This window comes from Zea mays, chromosome 8 (genome assembly GCF_902167145.1).
Source record: "Zea mays cultivar B73 chromosome 8, Zm-B73-REFERENCE-NAM-5.0, whole genome shotgun sequence".
Taxonomy (NCBI): domain Eukaryota; kingdom Viridiplantae; phylum Streptophyta; class Magnoliopsida; order Poales; family Poaceae; genus Zea; species Zea mays.
This window is the reverse complement of record NC_050103.1, coordinates 131,847,668-131,862,944: the sequence shown is the minus strand read 5'-3', so window position 1 is coordinate 131,862,944 and position 15,277 is coordinate 131,847,668.

Here is a 15,277-nt window from a genome sequence, read left to right as displayed (position 1 = left end):
CTTTGGCATTAGATACAAGAACTTTGGGTACCCAAACACAAGTCTTTGATCCCTTGTGTTTGCCCCCAACAAACTTGGCAACTACTTTGCCGGATTTGTTAGTCAAAACATAAGATGCATCAAAAGTTTTAAATGAAATGTCATGATCATTTGATGCACTAGGAGTTTTCTTCTTAGGCAATTTAGCACGGGTTGATTGCCTAGAGCTAGATGTCTCACCCTTATACATAAAAGCATGATTAGAGCCAGGGTGAGACTTCCTAGAATGAATTCTCCTAATTTTGCTCTCGGGATAACCGGCAGGGTACAAAATGTAACCCTCGTTATCCTGAGGCATGGGAGCCTTGCCCTTTACAAAATTAGACAATCTTTTAGGAGGGGCATTAAGTTTGACATTGTTCCCCTGTTGGAAGCCAATGCCATCCTTAATGCCAGGGCGTCTCCCACTATAAAGCATACTACGAGCAAACTTAAATTTTTCATTTTCTAGTTCATGCTCGGAAATTTTAGCATTTAATTTAGCTATATGATCATTTTGTTGTTTAATCATGGAAAGGTGATCATGTATAGCATTAACATCAACATCTCTACATCTAGTGCAAATAGACACATGCTCAATGGTAGATGTAGAGGGTTTGCAAGATTTTAATTCTACAACCTTAGCATGCAATATATCATTTTTACTTCTAAGGTTGGAAATGGAAGCATTGCAAACATCTAATTCTTTAGCCTTAGCAAGCAATTTTTCATTTTCAATCCTAAGGCTAGCAAGAGAAATGTTCAATTCTTCAATCTTAGCAAGCAAATCAATATTATCATTTCTAAGATTGGGAATTGAAACATCACAAGCATTTGAATCAACCTTAGCAATTAAACTAGCATTCTCATTTCTAAGGTTGTCAATAGTCTCATGGCAAGTGCTTAGCTCACTAGATAGTTTTTCACATTTTCTACTTCTAGAGCGTAAGCATTTTTAACCTTAACATGCTTTTTGTTTTCTTTAATAAGGAAGTCCTCTTGGGAATCCAAGAGATCATCCTTCTCATGAATAGCACTAATCAATTCATTTAATTTTTCCTTTTGTTGCATGTTAAGGTTGGCAAAAAGGGTGCGCAAGTTATCCTCCTCATCACTACAATTATCCTCATCACTAGAGGTTTCATATTTAGTGGAGGATTTTGATTTTACCTTCTTCCTTTTGTCGTCCTTTGCCATGAGGCACTTGTGGCCGACGTTGGGGAAGAGAAGACCCTTGGTGACGGCGATGTTTGTGGTGCCCTCGTCGGAGGAGGAGTCGGTGGAGCTCTCGTCGGAGTCCCACTCCCGGCAAACATGGGCATCGCCGCCCTTCTTCTTGTAGTACCTCTTCTTCTTTCTTCTCCCCTTCTTGTCGTCGCCCCTGTCACTATCACTAGATAATGGACATTTAGCAATGAAATGACCGGGCTTACAACATTTGTAGCAAACTTTCTTGGAGCGGGGCTTGTAATCTTTCCCCCTCCTTTGTTTGAGGATTTGGCGGAAGCTCTTGATGATGAGCGCCATCTCCTCATTGTCGAGCTTTGAGGCGTCGATTGGTTGTCGATCTACTTGATGTAGACTCCTCCTTCTTTTCCTCCGTCGCTTTGAATGCGACCGGTTGTGCTTCGGACGTGGAGGGGCCATCAAGCTCGTTGATCTTCTTTGAGCCTTTGATCATCAATTCAAAGCTCACAAAATTCCTGATTACTTCCTCGGGAGTCATTAGTGTATATCTAGGATTGCCACGCATTAATTGAACTTGAGTAGGGTTAAGGAAAACAAGTGATCTTAGAATAACCTTAACCATTTCATGGTCATCCCATTTTTTGCTCCCGAGGTTGCGCACTTGGTTCACCAAGGTTTTGAGCCGGTTGTACATGTCTTGTGGCTCCTCCCCTTGGCGAAGTTGGAAGCGACCGAGCTCCCCCTCGATCGTTTCCCGCTTGGTGATTTTGGTCACCTCGTCTCCTTCGTGCGCGGTCTTTAGTGTGTCCCAAATCTCCTTAGCACCTTTCAACCCTTGCACCTTATTATACTCCTCTCGACTTAGAGAGGCGAGGAGTATAGTTGAGGCTTGGGAGTTGAAGTGTTGGATTTGGGCCACTTCGTCCTCATCATAATCTTCATCCCCTACGGATGGTACCTGTACACCAAACTCAACAACATCCCATATACTTTTGTGGAGTGAGGTTAGGTGAAATCGCATCAAATCACTCCACCTAGCATAATCTTCACCATCAAACATTGGTGGTTTTCCTAATGGGACGGAAAGTAATGGCGTATGTTTAGGAATGCGAGGATAGCGTAGGAGAATCTTACTAAACTTCTTGCGCTCATGGCGCTTAGAAGTTACGGACGGCGTGTCGGAGCCAGAGGTGGATGGCGACGAGGAGTCGGTCTCGTAGTAGACCACCTTCCTCATCTTTTTCTTCTTGTCACCGCTCCGACGCGACTTGTGTGAAGGGGATTCTTTTTCCTTCCCCTTCCCTTTGTTGTAGGACTCTCTCGATGGAGCCTTCCCGTGGCTTGTAGCGGGCTTCTCACCGGTCACCATTTCCTTCTTGGCGTGATCTCCCGACATCACTTCGAGCGGTTAGGCTCTAATGAAGCACCGGGCTCTGATACCAATTGAAAGTCGCCTAGAGGGGGTGAATAGGGCGAATCTGAAATTTACAAACTTAATCACAACTACAAGCCGGGTTAGCGTTATAAATATAAACGAGTCCGAGAGAGGGCGTGAAAACAAATCGCAAGCGAAAAAAGAGTGAGACACAAGGATTTGTTTTACCGAGGTTCGGTTCTTGCAAACCTACTCCCCGTTGAGGTGGTCACAAAGACCGGGTCTCTTTCAACCCTTTCCCTCTCTCAAACGGTCACTTAGACCGAGTGAGCTTCTCTTCTCAATCAAACGGAACACGAAGTTCCCGCAAGGACCACCAAACGATTGGTGTCTCTTGCCTCGGTTACAATTGAGTTGATCGCAAGAAAGAATGAGAAAAAGAAGCAATTCAAGCGCAAGAGCTCAAAAGAACACAACAAATCTCTCTCTCTGATCACTAGAGCTTTGTGTGGAGTTGGGAGAGGATTTGATCTATTTGGTTGTGTCTAGAATTGAATGCTAGAGCTCTTGTAAGTAGTTGGAAGGTGGAAAACTTGGATGCCAATGAATGTGGGGTGGTTGGGGTATTTATAGCCCCAACCACCACAAAGTGGTCGTTGGAAGGCTGCAGTCGCATGGCGCACTGGATAGTCCGGTGCGCCACCGGACACTGTCCGGCGTGCCAGCCATGTCAGCAGACCGTTGGGGTTCGACCGTTGGAGCTTTGTCTTGTGGGCCCGCCTGGCTGTCCGGTGGTGCACCGAACAGGCCCTGTAGGCTGTCCGGTGTGCCACCCGCGCGTGCTCTGCTCCTCTGCGCGCGCAGGCGCACATTTAATGCGTTGCAGTCGATCGTTCGCGCGAAGTAGTCGTTGCTCCGCTGTCACACCGGATAGTCCGGTGAATTTTAGCGGAGCGGATTCCCGAAGCTGGCGAGTTCAGAGTCGCTCTCCCTTGGGGCACCGGACAGTCCGGTGAATTATAGCGGAGCGCCTCTGAGAATTCCCGAAGGTGAGGAGTTTAGCTTGGAGTCCCATGGTGCACCGGACAGTCCGGTGCGCCAGACCAGGGTGCCTTTCGGGTTCCCTTTTGCTCTCTTGTTTGAACCCTTTTCTTGGTCTTTTTATTGGCTTATTGTGAACCTTTGGCACCTATAGAACTAATGGACTAGAGCAAAGTGGTTAGTCCAATTATTTGTGTTGGGCAATTCAACCACCAAAATCAATTAGGAAATAGGTGTAAGCCTAATTCCCTTTCAAGGACCTAACGTCTCGAAAAGTGATAGATGGGAGAATTAGGAGGGCATGTGGTAAGAAGCTTCGTATGTTTGTTGAAAAGGAGGTTACTGTAGCAAGACATGGTTATCAAAGTGCAAGAATTTTCTCTTGATGAAGATGCATAGATTGAAATGGCAATGAGAAATTAATTGAGGGATTCTTTTCCACTTTGGAACATGGTAGTTGTTCACCTTTTGGTAAGTCAACTAGTAGTGATAGTGGAGCTACAAGTTGTTCTACAGAGAAGCAATGTAGTCTTACAAGGTACTACAAGAATACACAAGATACCTCTAGAGGTCCTTTTGATATTAAATTAGAATGCAGTAGGACACAAGTGCAACCACACGTAAATGTTATGCTAGAGAGGGGTAAAAAGGAGGAGCTAGGGCTAGCATTGGCAAAATGGTTCCATGCTAATGACATTCCTGGAAGAAAGGCAGAATACCCATACTTCTGTTCAACATTTAAGTTAGCTCAACAACTTGGTGATGGAGTACCAATTCCACGTGGGAGACAAATAGATGGTCCATTATTGGATATGAATTATGCAGATATGGAGACTCACATGGCTGAATTCAAAAAGGATTGGAAGGATTATGGAGTTACGGTCGTGTGTGATTCATGGACAGGTAAACACTTGTTGACTTAGCTGAGCTTACTTTATGTTGGTATTCATATATGAATATAATTGTACTTGTCCACTTACTTTTGTTTTCTCTATCATGATTGTACATGTCCTACCATGATGTCCATTATTAACTTTATGATATTTTGCAATGGGTGTGTTATGGACTCGATTCCAATCCCCTGAAGGTATCAAAAATCAAGGAAACATAGTTAAATTAGGCTTCATCTTCATCATATTGCTTTATCAGCTTTGAGGGGAAGCTTGATAGAGAGGGCAAAGATTAAGGAATGGAAAAACAGACGAATCATTCATAATAGGAACAGAAACAAAAGTAAAATGTTGGATGAAGATTCATTCAATAACAATATGATCCAGATATAGGGAATGATGTTATATTGATTCCCCTCTTTCTGTTATTAATCAAAGGTTTATGCAAGTACCTCATGCTTCGTAAGGTTACGACGAAAGGATAGAGAGAGAGAGAGATACAACTTCGTACGAAGAGTGGAGCGCCAGGTTCCAACCGAGGAAAAATAAGAATCACCCATCCTCTCGTGTGTGGCACTACTCATCTCGTGTGTGGCCTAGTAAGCCAAGAGCTGGCCACTGACTTCATTTTGACATCTCTTTCACCTAGCTATGAAAACATCATTACGAACAACCATATGCATGGGACAGAGAAGGGCCTCAATGTGAACTATGTGGCATGCTGAAAACAGCAGAGGGTGACATAAAGAAAAGCGCTTGCAGCAGCGGCCATGTGATGGCGGTCCAAAACAAACCTAACTTTAAGAAGAAGGGTAAATCTCAAAAGAAGAAGGGAAAGACAAAGGATACAATATCCAAGCCAAACCAAAAGCCCAAGGCTGGACTAGCTACAGATGCAAAGTGCTTTTACTACAAAGAACTTGGTCACTGGAAGAGGAACTACAAACATTACTTAGCCTCTATTAAGGATCACGACGATAAGGGTACAGCCACAACAGGTACACTTGCTATTCACATTACAAAAATTTTCTTACTAATTCTTATATAAATTCTTGGGTATTTGATACTGAATCGGTTGCCCATATTTGCAATTCAATGCAGTGAATGATAAGAAGTAGAAGCGTGAAAAGAGGAGAAGTTGATTTCCGAGTAGGCAATAATGCAAGAGTTGTTGCGTTGACCGTCGGGATGATGCAACTCCACCTTCCATCAGGATTTATTTTAGAGTTAAATAATTTTCATCTAGTTCCTAGTATGAGTCAAAACATTATGTCTTCTTCATGTTTGATGAAGAATGGTTATTCATTTGTGAGTGAAAACAATGGTTGTGTGATCTCTAAGAATGGCATGTTTGTGGCTTTTGCATCCATTATGAATGGGTGATTCATTTTAAATCTTTATGATGCACCTATCTATAATATTAGTGCTAAAAGGCCTCAGCCTAATGATTTAAGTCCTACCTACATGTGACACTGTCGTTCGGGTCATATAAGTGAGAATCGCATGAAGAAGCTTCATTCTGATGGGCTTTTAACTTCGTTTGATTTTGAATCATACGAGACATGTGAAGCATGCTTACTTGACAAGATGACCAAGGCACCCTTCACAGGTTTACCTGAGAGGGCATTAGATTTATTGGAACTCATACATATCGATGTGTGTGAACCAATGAGTACGACAACTATGATATGGATATGTCTACTTCATAACCTTCGCTGATGATTTTAGTAGATATGGATATGACTACTTAATGAAACATAAGTCTGAATCTTTAGAAAAGTTCAAAGAGTTTCAGAATGATGTGGAAAATCAGTGTGGCAAGAGGACAAGTCAGGTTGGGATAAGAGGCTACCTTATGCAGAGTTCTCATACAACAACAACCATCAGGCTAGCTTGAAGATGTCACCGTTCCAAGCACTCTATGAGAGGAATTGTCGAACTCCGTTGCATTGGGACCAGCCCAGCGAAAGGCAAGTGTTCGATCTAGATATTTTGCTTGAAGTCGAGGAGAACATTAGAATGGTTTAAGAGAATATAAAGACAACACAGTCTAGGCAGCGAAGTTGTGCCGACACCAGAAGAAGAGAGCTGAGTTTCGAAGTGGGAGATTTTGTTTACCTGAAGGTGTCACCGATTAGAGGAGTGAGAAGGTTCAGAGTCAAGGGCAAGTTAGCACCTCGATACATAGGACTGTACCAGATTCAGGCAAGACATGGAGAAGTGGCCTACCAGCTCAGCCTACCAGAAAGTCTGTCAGCAGTGCATGATGTGTTCCACGTGTCTCAGCTAAAGAAGTGTTTGAGTGCCAGAAGAGCAATTTCCAACCGAGGATCTTGAAGTCCAAGAAGACTTGACATATATCGAGAAGCCAACTCAGATTCTGGAGGCAGCAGACATAGTCACTCGAAGGAGCACTATCAGAATGTGCAAAGTCAAATGGTGCCACCATTCAGAGGAGGAAGCAACCTAGGAAAGAGAGGATGATTTGAAAGCCAAGTATCCCGAGCTCTTTGCTAACCAACCCTTAACCTTGAGGGCTAGATTCTTTTTAAGGGGGATAGGTTTTTAACACCCTGAATTTGGGGGTAAAAAATTTCTTCTCTAATATCTACCAAATTCAGGTGTTACCTCTTTTCTTCTCTCTATAGTTTCCTTTTCTCTTCCTTTTAGTAGAGGTGTGATTATTTATTTGGAGATGTATTAATACTTTAGTAGATCAAACCCTAAGGGGACATGAATTATTGCATTATGTTGAGCCTAGAATTTGATCTTTGTTTGATGCATATGTTTGAAATATTCAAATTTGAATTTGTGGTTTGGTTGGAATTGAATGCAAAGGAGAAAAAACAAAAAGAAAAGGAATTAGAAATTCAGAATAAAAGAAAAAAGCAAAAGAAGCCCAGACCCCCTCCCCTCCTAGCCTTTTGGCCCACTCCAGCCACGTGCTCACCTTCCCTCTCTCTCTAACTGGTGCGGCCTGTCGGCGCCGTTTCCTTTACCCGCATGCCCCTTGCTCTCTACGTTGTGGGCCCACCCCATCAGCGCCATCACCCGCCCGCCCCCGTGCGCCAGTGTCGCACCTCGCGGGCCCCGCTTGTCAGCTCCCCCCTTTCCTCTAACCTCCACCCCGTGCGCCCACCATGGATGCGCCCACGTTGCGCGTTTCCCGACCACCTCCCACGCGCCCAACCCCTTTTGAAGCGCTACCCGTGCCCACTTCCCCCCGCCTCACTCTCCTCATCTCATCGCCCCCACCCGAGCTGTGCGCGCCCGTTTTCAAGCTCGTCGGAGCTCCTCCATCGTCGAGCCATCTGCGCCCTGAATCCCCACGGCAAGGCCTATCCGCCATTCCTGACCGTGATCCGCCACCACCGAACGGAGCTCCACCACCATCCGCTCTTAACCCGAGGTGAATTTCCCCGCTGGAGTTCTCTTTCTCTCTCCCCCATCCTCCCTTCTATGTTGAGCAGCCACCGGTGATCACGACAACGACACTGCGTCGTCGTGTCGGGGCTCTCCGGCCAACCACCACCGTCCCATGTCCTTCTCTACCCCGTGTGAAGCCTCCGGCTCCGGCCATGGCGCTCGCGCCATGCTAGCGGCCGAGGTTGATGGCAAGCCCGATTGATGGACCCCACCTGGCAGCCTCCCCACGCCTAACGTCTCCTTCTCTGGGTCGCTGATTCGTGGGCCTCGCCCGTCAGAGCGCGACCGCGCTCGCGTCGTGCGTAGGATCCGTCCTGGGTCGTTGACCCATGGGCCCCGTCAGTCAGTCCTCGCGCCCACTTCTGTGCACCCCGCTTCTAATCTCAGTCGTTCATTTATGATCGGGCGACCGAGAAGCCCCATTACCCCTTCGCTGTAGGCGTTTTCTTAAACCCCCTCTGTTTCCTGGAATTAGAGCCCGCCGTTCGTAGCCGTTACAGGCAAGCCACTGGGTTCTTGCAGAGAGAACCCCTTGTTTTATTTAATTAGAAATGGGTATAAATTAGGGTTTTTGAATTCTAAAACTTCCAAAATTCATAACTTTTGCATATGAACTCTAAATTGGATGGTTCAAATTGCAAAATGTTCATTATGATATTCTCTATCTATTTAAAATATGTTCATTCACTGTTTCCATGTCTCAATTTTATGGTTGGTCTCTAGGTTAGTGTAAGGTTATAGAATCTTTATTAGAAATAAAATAAAGGTGAAAGCCCTAATGAATGATCAAGTGCCTAACTTTGTAGACCTAACCCCATTTAATGTATGATCCCACCCCTAGAATAACTTTATTTAAGTAATTAATTTACTAAGGTAGACCTAGTTAGAGAACAATAGACCACTTGGCATAGTGATCTACCCCAAACCTAGACTGCACCTGTGTGTCTTTACCTTGCTATTGAACCTGTGTTTACTCAGTTGCATATGTTTGGTGTACTGTTCTTTGGTTATTCCCTAAGTGTGTTGAATGAATGATTGCTTTGCATAGACAATGAGCAGTCTGTGGTTCCTGAGTGTGTTGCAGTCGACTTCCCTGATCAGAAACCTGGCGAAGGCAAGTGTCCTCTGACCCATCATGTCCTACTAACTTTATAATTCGTTGTCCCGCATACCATGATCAACCTAAGGATTGACTAGTGTTTTGTTTTTTCCTGTCACTAGTTATCCTTTGGGAATTGGTTACTATGATTAGTATCATGCTATTGCCTTACTTTAATCAATGAACATGATGAGAATATTTATGATATGATGATGTTATTCTAGATATGATGATGAACTTGTGATACTTTAGTGAACTCAGACTGTTTCCCGAGTACATCTCCGTAAGGACCTGTTCGTTGGATGACCATCCGGGAAAATAGTACAATCATGAGGGTGGTATGGGACGCCCTTTGCTTATTAATTAGAGGAACTTGAGGTGTAGTCGGCTTCGCCGTCGTGCCGTCAATGGGCTCCGGGCACAGCACTTGCTCTGTTGAGGTTCTTTCGTGTTGCTTTTGTTAGTCACCCTTCCTATGGGTAGAGGTACTGTGTTTATCAAACTGGAGAAACCTAACGGGCGGCTATGACCTCTAGGGGATCTTTGTAAAGGCTACATAGTGAATCGCTGGCCATTCACCTCGGTAGTGAAGATGGGGTCTTGCAAACCCAGGCTGGGAAGAGATCACGACTCGTGGGTAAAGTGTGCAATCTCTGCAGAGGGTTAGAAACTAGTATACCAGCCGTGCTCGCGGTTAAGTGCAGCCTTGGGAGCTCCTTTGATTAGAGTTACTCTTTTTATCTTTATGATGATGCTTAATGAGGGGGATTATAATTATTGATTCTAGTATTTCCTCTTGAAAGGGGTACTATTTAGGTTAATAACTTGGGATTATTTCTAAAACTTGGCTCTCTACTAGTAATAAATATCTGACCAACTAAAAGCAACTGCTTTAAGCTTAACCCCACAAACAGCTAGTCCACTATAGCCAAACAAGACATTTGCTGAGTACGTTGATGTGTACTCACCCTTGCTTAAAAACACCAAACCCTAGGTTGTCCCATTGCAATTGGTGCTCAAGAGAAGATGAAGGCAACATGGAGGACTTTTAAGAGTTTTAGGACTTCGACGAGTTCTAGAATAGATTAGTGGCAACCCCAGTCAGCTGCCTGTGAAGGCCTTATCATACCGCGTTTCGTTCAGCACTTTGATTATGATTTAAGTTAATGATTCGGTGGATGTTTCAGACATCGTGATGTAATAAAGTACTATTTCCTCTATTATTTTGACCAATGTGATGATGTCTAATTATTTAATCGTTGTGTACATGAATTTCTGATCCTGGCATGTACATGGTTCGCATTCGGTTTGCCTTCCAAAACCGGGTGTGACATCCTCCTTAGATGCTTGGGCCTAGATGATGCTATATTAGCCATGACCGAAGTACATGAGGGGATTTGTGGTACTCACTAATCTCCTCCAAATATGAAGTGGCTATTGTGAATATCCGACTTCTATTGGCCTAATATGATAGCCGATTGTTTCAAGTACCACAAGGAATGCTAATTGTGTTAGAAATTTAGCGACTTGCATCTAGATCCTACAGCCGAATTACATCCTATTATTAAACCTTGGCCTTTCAAAGGATGGGGATTGAATTTATTGGAGAAATTCATCCTTAATCATCAAAAGGGCATCAGTTTGTATTGGTCTCCGTAGACTACTTCACCAAATGGACTGAAGCCATTGCTCTGAAGAACATGGCGCATAGAGAGGTAATTGAGTTTATAACTGAGCATATCATTCATAGATTCGGCATTCCTTAGACTTTGACTACAAAGCAGAGGACTTCTTTTATGTCAAATGAGGTACATGAGTTTGCTGAATCATATAAGATCAAATTGCTCAATTCGTCTCCATATTATGCTTAGGCCAATGGACATGCTGGGTCTAGTAAAAGAACATTGATTAGCCTTATAAAAAGATGGTATCTGATCATCCTAAGCTTGGCATAATGTCTTATCTAAAGTTTTGTGGGCTCATAGAATATATAAATATCGTGCTACTAAAGTTTCTCTGTTTGAGCTTGTTTATGGCCAGGAAGCGATTTTGCATGTGGAAGTAAGCCTAAATGCTGTCTGGTTCGCCAGACAGAACGATCTAAGTGTCGTTGATTATTATAATTTGATGATGGATAATATTGATGAAGTGACGGACAAGAGATTGATAGCTCTATGAGAGATCGTGAAAGACAAGATCATGGTTGCTAAAGCTTACAATAAGAAGGTCAAGGCTAAGTCATTCTAGGTAGGAGACCTGGTATGAAGACCATCTTGCTACTAAGGAGCAGAGACCAGAAGTTCGAGAAATGGTCGCCAAGATGGGAAGGCCCTTACAAGATCACACATGTAATATCTAGTAACACCTACATATTGCGAACATTTGAAAGGGAAATGTGCTCTTGGGCCATTTCTATAATGTTTTGGTGATTAAGTGTCCAACACAAAGTGAGTGAAATATTATGTGCCAAACAAGCAAAAGATGCAAATCATGTAACAAGGTACGTTTCTAGACTTAGTACATTGTTTTGAGTACTAACATATGTTGTCTAAGTGCTAGAAACAGAGAAATGGAAAGAACCAAAAGACTTGGCTCGGTGCAGCCAAATCTCTGCTCAGTCTGGCACACCGGACTGTCCGGTGGTGCACTAGACAGTGTCCGGTGCGCCAGGCTGGACTCCGGTGAACAGGCTGCTCTCAGGAGAATTTGGCGGCGTACGACTATAATTCACCGGACTGTCCGGTGGTGCACCGGACTGTCCGGTGAGCCAACGACCGCCAGCGCAACGGTCGGCCGTGCAATCCACGAGCGACGCGTGGCCCGCGCCAATGGCCGGCGGGGGCACTGGACTGTCCGGTGTGCACCAGACAGTGTCCGGTGCGCCAACTGCCACGAATCTGCAACGGTCGACTGCGCCAGAATAGGAAGGAGATCACGCACCGGACATGAACCGTGGCTGTCTGGTGGTGCACCGGACTGTCCGGTGTGCCACCCGACAGAAGGCAAGGATAGCCTTCCTTGTTGGCCTCCAACGGCTCCTAGCTGCCTTGGGGCTATAAAAGGGACCCCTAGGCACATGGAGGAGTCACCCAAGCATTCACTAAGCATTCTAAGACTCCCACACTCCGTCTCCGCGCACTTGATCGATCGTGTTAGTGATTTGAGCTCCGTTCTAGTTGTGAACTCTTTGTGCTTCATCTTGAGCTCAAGTCTTGGCTTGTGTGCTGCGGATTTGTGTGTGTAGCTCCCAACCTTACTCTTGTGTTTTTATTGTGATCTTTTTTGTAAGGGCGAGAGACTCCAACTTGTGGAGATTCCTCGCAAACGGGAAAAAGAGAAAAGCAAGAAAAGCCGTGGTATTCAAGTTGATCATTGGATCACTTGAAAGGGGTTGAGTGCAACCCTCGTCCATTGGGACGCCACAACGTGGAAGTAGGCAAGTGTTACTTGGCCGAACCATGGGATAAAATCACGTGTCTCTTGTGATTGTTTTCTCTTTGATTGTTTGTGTTCACAAGAGCTCGTTTCAAGCCACTTAACCATTCTAACCTTCATAACCAAAGTTTTGTGGCTATTTGTGTTGAATTTTACAGGATCACCTATTCACCCCCCCCTCTAGGTGCTCTCAATTGGTACCAGAGCCGTTCTCTTCACGTAAGGGACTAATCGCCCGAAGAGATGGATCCTAAGGGAAAGGGGATGGTGGTCAACGACAAGGAAAAGGAGTCCTTCCTTAACGAGCCTAGAGACAACAAGCCCACTGACTCTGGCTCGAGTCACAAGAAGAAGGACGGGAAGAAGAAGAGGCGCATCAAGAAGATCATTTACTACGACAGCGACGCCTCCTCTTCTTCACCAAGAGACGACGACGACAATGACTCGTCTAAAAAGAAACCGGTTAATCAAAACTATTCTTTTGATTACTCTCGTATTCCGTTCAATTCCAATGCTCATTTGCTTTCAATTCCACTCGGTAAACCTCCACACTTTGATGGAGAAGACTACTCTTTTTGGAGCCACAAAATGCGTAGTCACTTGTTTTATCTCCATCCTAGTATTTGGGAGATAGTGGAAAATGGAATGCATTTCAATAGTACGGATAACCCTGTGTTTATCAATGAGCAAATTCATAAGAATGCACAAGCTACTACTGTTTTGCTAGCCTCCTTGTGCAGGGATGAATACAACAAGGTGAGTGGCTTGGACAACGCCAAGCAAATTTGGGATACCCTCAAGATATCACATGAGAGAAACGACGCCACCATGATCACCAAAATGGAGTTGGTGGAAGGCGAGTTAGGAAGGTTCGTGATGATCAGGGGAGAGGAGCCAACACAAACATACAACAGGCTCAAGACCCTGGTCAACAAGATCAGGAGCTATGGAAGCACAAGATGGACGGACCACGACGTCGTCCGACTTATGCTATGGTCATTCATGGTAATTGACCCCCATTTTGTTAACCTTATTCGTGAGAATCCTAGGTACACAAAGATGACGCCCGAGGAGATTCTTGGGAAGTTTGTGAGTGGGCGCATGATGCTGAAGGAGGCTCGATATGTGGACGACGCTCTAAACGGTCCACTCCCCGTCCACGAGCCTCAAATCGTTGCCCTCAAAGCAACCAGCAGCAGGGAGACGCTACCAAGCAAGGTGGCATAAGTGGAGGCCGCTGGCCTCAACGAAGATGAGATGGCGCTTATCATCAAGCGCTTCAAGACCGCACTAAAAGGACGCAAGGAGTACCCCAACAAGAATAAGACAAGGGGAAAGCGCTCCTGCTTCAAATGCGGTAAGACTGGTCATTTTATTGCTCAATGTCCCGATAATGAAAATGACCAGGGGGAAGAAAGACATGGGAAGAAGGAGAAGAAGAAAAGCTACAGGAAGGCGAAAGGCGAGGCTCACCTTGGCAAAGAATGGGATTCAGACTGCTCTTCATCCGACTCCGACGATGAAGGATTGGCAGCCTTGGCCTTCAACAAATCTTCGCTCTTCCCCAACGAATGCCACACCTGCCTCATGGCTAAGGAAAAGAAGGTGAGTGTTCGAGATTCCCCCAAGTACTCTACTTCTAGTGATGAGGATTCTAGTGATGATGAAGTAGATTACACTAGCTTGTTCAAAGGATTAGATAGAGCTAAAGTAGAAAAGATTAATGAGTTAAATGAAAAAGATAGACTGCTAGAGAGGCAAGAGGACATTTTGTATGAGGAACATGAAAAATTTGTTAGTGTCCAAAAGTCTCTTGCCTTAGAACTTAAGAGAAATGAAGTGCTGTCTTCTGAGATATCTGCTTACCAAGAAACTGTATCTAGTTTAAAGAGTTTAAATGATGATTTAAATGCTAAGCTAGAGGAAGCAAATAAATTTAGTTCATGTGTAGAGCATGTTAGTATTTGTAATAGATGTAAAGATTTTGATGTTGATGCTTGTAATGAACACCTTATGTATATTACTAAATTAAATGATGAGGTGGCAAGTCTTAATGCTCAACTTAAGACTTGCAAGGTTGATTTTGATAAGCTAAAATTTGCTAGGGATGCCTACACTATTGGTAGACACCCCTCTATTAAGGATGAACTTGGTTTTCGAAAGGAAAACAAGAACTTAACAAGCCAAAAGGCTCCCGTTCTCAACAAGGAGAAAGGGAAGGCCCCTATGGCTAATAGTGCTCAAAGGAATCATGCTTTCATTTATAGTGATAGAAAATTTTCTAGAAATGCTCATAGGAGTTATGATCATGATGTCTTTAATTCACATGTTATGTTTGCTTATAGCTCTACTTTTGTGCATGGTAGAAGTAAACCTAGGAGAAATCATGTTGTGCATCATGTGCCTAGGAAAGTATGTAATGAACCTTCTACAATTTACCATGCTTGCAATACTTCTTTTGCAATTTGTTGTAAGAATAAAAAAGTAGTTGCTAGGAAATTGGGATCCAAATGCAAGGGAGATAAGACTTGTATTTGGGTTCCAAAGGCTATTGTAACTAACCTTGTAGGACCCAACAAGAGTTGGGTACCTAAAACCCAAGCGTAAATTGTCTTGCAGGTTTATGCATCCGGGGGCTCAAGCTGGATTATCGACAGTGGATGCACAAACCACATGACGGGGGAGAAGAAGATGTTCACCTCCTACGTTAAGAACAAGGATTCCCAAGATACGATTATCTTTGGAGATGGGAACCAAGGCAAGGTCAAAGGCTTGGGCAAGATAGCCATCACCAACAAGCACTCC